We start from the raw sequence: 5642 nt of genomic DNA on the forward strand, positions 1-5642 counted from the left end.
AATAGGCGCGCAACCTAGCTTGTTGGCTCCGGCAAGGGGGCGGGACCTGCCGGAGGACAGGGGAGAGGGAGGCGGGTGAGCCGCAGCGCCCAATGCGGGAGCTCGGAGCGGCGCAGAAAGGCCAATCGGCGCGGCCTCCTGCTCCTCCTACTGCCCCCTCTCGCCCGCCTCTCCCTCCCTCTCTATCTCTCGTCATTCAAGGTTGTGCGCGAGGAGCTGGTGCTGCTGCTGGCGGCTACCTTGTCGTTCGGGTGCCACGGACTGGCCGAAGGGGCGCAGCGCTCTGGCCACTCGTCTTCAGTGCCTGCGCTAAATCAACGCAGGGACACATCATCGGCATTATTAATATTGTTTTAAAGCACCTCTGAGCAGGTGCAGAGAGCTGTTTGCAGAGAGAGGGAGTCACTCACTACTGCGGGGCTCGGACATTATTTTCAGACTTTCAACTCTGGAACCCATAAAGTAGGAATAGTGCCCCTGAGCGAGCAATGGCAGGATGAGAGGGATTTCTGTTTCCAGGCTTGTGTCTTGGCATGTCTCCTATTCTTTCTCTCCCCAATTCACCCCAAATTGAGTGCTGCTGTCCCGCTCGATCGAAATGTCCCAACCTCTAGCTCCATCTCCCTAACAGCACACGCATTTGGATGGGTGCCAGTTTAAGGGTCAAGCTTCTGAAATCCAAGCCCCACATTGAAAAATGCCAGTCCATAACGTCTTTATAGAATGTCACTTCTCTGCTTGGGTGGGTGGATATAACAGTCGTGATAATAACATGTCGGAAATCAGGTTCTGTAGAACTTGGTTTTCGTCATCTTAAAGAATTTGTAGAAAATTTAAGTGTGCTAATATTGACAGGTTAGACTGCTTTCTCCAAGCTCACAGATTTTGTGTGCTGTCACAGAAAAAATAATATGCGGCTTTTAATAATTACTTAGGGTACAAAAGGTTTTTCTAACAATCAGAAACCAACTTTTCTTATTTTATTTTAAAGGGGTAATTGTTATGTATTGCTTCTCTGAAAAATTACCAGAACAACATACAACATTGGCATAGAAATAAAAATCAAGTATTACAGTAGGATATTTAGTCCTTTGCACTGTGTACTGGGCAGAACCATACAGTTGTGAAGATGGCAGTTTAAGAGGGCCTTGCTCCAGTTATGGAACAGTCAAGTCCTCCTCCTACCTGTCTGCTGCTTTGCATCTTCTTACTGGCAGAATACTCATAGCTGGTCAAGTGTGGTATGGTGGCCCCACGTTTTGGTGTGGGGCCTTTGTCAAGGTCTGGAAGGGAAGTTTTCAAGTAGTACAAGAACATGATAGACTAAGCCTCCATTCCAAACCAACAATAAAGTGGGCTTTTTGGAGCTTTTGTGGCTAATTTTAGCCAGTAAAAGCAGTGCCCAATGGGTAATCTTTCATAACCCAACATGGTCTTATAAAGGCTAATATGTACAAAGATTTGCCCAGTGCCAACCAATAAGGCTAAACTTTGGTCCCTGACAGTCCTGGTGACCATATACTCTCACAGTTAAACCCCACTTTTGGTTTAGATTACTCTTCAGCTCTATCCAGCCACCACTCCTCCCATTTGGTGTCACCAAAACGCACCTTTTTCCAATATAAAGATTTCCTTCCTTCTTCTGACCTTCAAACACCTCTGCTTATTTCCAGTTTGGGTCTTCTCTCCCACAGATATATTGGTGGCAATGATGCTCTGAAAGCAGGGAGGTTGTTCTGCCTGGCAATGGTTGCTAGGCAGCCCCAGTTTAGTTTTCTTCTAAAGAGCATCATTCTAAACGGAGCATCATGGAATGTGTCAGTCTTCCTCCTTCCAACATTCCAACATGTTCACAACTTTGGCACACAAAAGGCTTCCTTTCTAATTGCAGCTACTCTATGCGAACGAATCCTAAACAGGATTATTTAGAAGTTGTTTACCTAGTAAATTGCCTTTGGGATGTCTTTAAAAGAATGTTCATATGTTGCTAGAGCTGGAATTCCTCAGACCACTTCCTCTGGATCTCTCAAAGCTAAATATATGTGTGTGCCTGTAGCTTGACACTAGTGCAACATAAAATGCATAACAATGAGCAATGATGCCCAAACTACTTGCTATGTGCAAGTGCATGTAATGATAGCTTGCTGGTTTTAGATGAGGAAAACAGAAGATGATATTGAGCGGTAAGGTAGTGGATGTGGTGGTTTGGTGTGTGAAGGCGATGACTGTTTCTCTGCTCTAATATCCCTCAATAGCTTTGCCAGTGCGTTAAAAGCATGTAACAGACAGCTGCTGGAGGAGGGATTTTGGAACTGGCAAAGAAGCAAGTAGGGAAAGGATAAAGTGCCCCTCCCCCAGCAGATTCCCTGATTTTAGTTGCCTCCACCCAAGGGGCTTTTCCAATTCCCTACAATTTACATTTCCCTACAATATGTTATCATTCTCCCCCTGCCTGCAGCTTATCACTAACTTAATAAACAACAGCCTGTTTCAAATCAGTGCAACACAGGCTACTGTAAAGGCAGACAGCATGTGGTTAAGAGCCTTCACATTGGCGGAAGGGCCTATGTACTCAGGCAGTAGTCCGTGGAGTAAGGTTACTACCCCTACCTAGCATTTAGAGTCATCATTTAATATTCAAGCCACATCATCTGCATTTATCTTGCTGAAATCCTCACAGCGGAGGGGAACCTGTGGCCTTCCACAAGTTGTCGGACTCTGGCTCCCATCAACCTCAGCCACAGTTGTCTGCTCTTCCGTTCCTTGCTTAATTTTAAACCACCACTACCCAACAGTAGCTGTTCAAAACTAGTTGAGTAAAACAGGCCCAGATAGGATTTGCCCATCATCTCCAAGTGCTCAGATTCTAAGACTAGTGGAAAGGGGTTGAGTATACAAGGAAAATAGACTCCTGTTTCTATTTTAGTTGTAAGCCATTTTTTAGTCCTTCCAGGGAAAGAGGAGGAATATAAATAAATGTAATAATACCAAAATGCTTGAATTTAAACTGTAATGTGTGACTATTCAGAAGGGGGGGGGGAGAGAAGGTATTTTACTCATTCTTAGACACACCCTTTTGATTATAACCCTACTTGTTCCAGGGCTGAATTCTGGCACTGATAGTAGTTTACACCTAGGCCTCAAGCTTGCATGCTAGGCATTGTTAAATTTTCAGAATGGAGCAGCAGCAGCATGCATTTAGCCTGGTCTCAAACGTGTCACAGATGCAGCTCTATGGTGTTAAAATGTGCCGCTACTTTCGCAGACCCTTCAAGTGTCCCTGTCTTCCAGTGACAGTCCTGGATTTACAGAAATTGCCCCAGTTTCTGATTTGATCCCAAAATGTCCCACTTTCCCATAGGACGTCCCTATTTTCATCAGATAAATGTTGGAGGGTATGGGAGTTATGTGACCCCCAAGCCAAGGAGATAAGTAACAATACAACCTTTAGAAGACATCTGAAGGCAGCCTTGTATAGGGAAGTTTTAAAAAAAATGTTTCATGTTTTATTATGCTTTTACATATGTTGGAAGTGGCTGGGGAACCCAGTCAAATGGGCAGGGTAGCAGTAGTAGTAGTAATAATAGAATGTGATGTCCCTATTTTCATCGGATAAATGATGGAGAGTATGCTATTGGGCTGCATCAACTATCATCCCTGACCACCAGGTCAAGCAAGGAATGAGAAAGCAATCAACATAATAGCGGGCAGGCAGTTAGAGCAAACGTTCCTACAAGGAGACCTTACAATGTTTGGAGCTAACTAGTCCGGAAAAGAAGGGGGACGGACCATAAAAGAGGTATATAAATTTATGCTGTATGGTGGAAGAATCAGGATAGGCAAAAGGGAACACATCTTCACACACCACATAATTAAAACTTTGAAATTTGCTTCCACAAGATGTGGTGATGGACACAACTTCGCTCCATGATAGGGAACAACATGGGGGAGGGGGCTATTGCCCTCATTCCCTGCTTGTAATTCTCCTGTAGGCATCTGGTTGGTCACTTTGGGAAACAGAGGGGTGGACTTTGCAAGCCTTTGGTCTTATGCAACAAGACTCTTCGTATGTCTTAAAAGTGGCTCTGCTTAAAAGTTTCTCTAGGAGAGCAGGACTTGTTTGGTGGCACTGGGTGCGGAGTTTCTGGGGTGCCACAGCCCGTGCCGCAACCATGAAATCCAATGGTCAGCAGTGGAGGGGGGCTGTATTTTGGTGTCACACGGCATGCCAATGAAAGTTGAGACACCAAGATTCTCCACTGCTCTGCTCCCAATTTTCCTGCATCAGCAATAGCCCCTGCTGCTCAGTGTGATTGCCCTGGAAGTTATAGTTCTAGCTGCTTATTTTACCTGAGTCCATGGGTTGGAGCAGCTGTGGCATTTAAGTTATGAATCCCATGTGATTATTGCCACTGATAATTTTGTAAAATTGATGCCACGGGAGCCAAGCGGTGAGCAAACCTCTTTTAATACTGTGCCATTCTTTCTGCAGCTGATCTCAAAATGGCTGCCATCCTAGGTATCTGTTCTCTCCCAATTCCATTTTCTTTCACACACCCATTCACAGCACACTTTGGTTTTCAGTTATCATAAAGGGAGAACTCTGGCTTTTGGTCACACTGAAAGAGGCATGAAGAATGAAAGAGCTATTTGCTGTTGATGAAAGTACAGTGGTACCTCAGGTTACATACGCTTCAGGTTACAGACTCCGCTAACCCAGAAATAGTGCTTCAGGTTAAGAACTTTGCTTCAGGATGAGAACAGAAACCGGGCTCTGGTGGCGCGGCAGCAGCAGCAGGAGGCCCCATTAGCTAAAGTGGTGCTTCAGGTTAAGAACAGTTTCAGGTTAAGTACGGACCTCCGGAACGAATTAAGTACTTAACCTGAGGTACCACTGTAGCTGTAGAGCAGCGTTTCCAAAACTTCTGTCTCTGGCTGTTTTTGGACTACAACTCCCACCATCCCTAGCTAGCAGGACCAGTGGTCAGGGATGATAGGAATTGTAGTTCAAAACAGATACCCAAGTTTGGGAAACACAGCTATAGAGTATAAGGAGGCAGTGGACCTTGAAACTGAGGCTGATGGAAGTCCAATATCATCTGGTGGGCCATAGGTTCTCCACCTCTGCAGTAACTGTTAAAATAACTAGGAATGTTTCAGGCAAAGACGGAAACTGAAGGCCCTAGTAGGCTGCAACATTCAGATAATGTACATTCAGTGATTATTTCTAAGAGTGGATGAGTCTTTAAAGCGACTTGGGCCATAGTCCAGAGAGCTACTTGCCTGGATTTCAATTCAAAATTGTCTAGCCCATCTTTCTCAGAACAGGCTTTAGGCCTACTTACCTGCCTTGCGCTCAAGTACCTTTTGCAAAGAAAAAAATAGTAGCCAAGACATTAACTGGGTAGGCTTGCTTACTCAGAAGTAGGTGCCACTGAATTTACTCCCCAAATTAAGTGTGTGTACAATTGCAGTCTGGGTTTAAATATTCATACAACCATAAAGCTCGCTTCATGGCCTTGGGCAAGTCACACCCTCTGTCTCTTAGCCTAACCTATTTCAGTGTGTTGCGAGGGATATATCTTTGGTTTATTGCCTCCGAGTGCCTTAGAAGCGTTGATACAAATGTTGCCTTGCTGCCT

This window comes from Podarcis muralis, chromosome 13 (genome assembly GCF_964188315.1).
Source record: "Podarcis muralis chromosome 13, rPodMur119.hap1.1, whole genome shotgun sequence".
NCBI classification, from domain to species: domain Eukaryota; kingdom Metazoa; phylum Chordata; class Lepidosauria; order Squamata; family Lacertidae; genus Podarcis; species Podarcis muralis.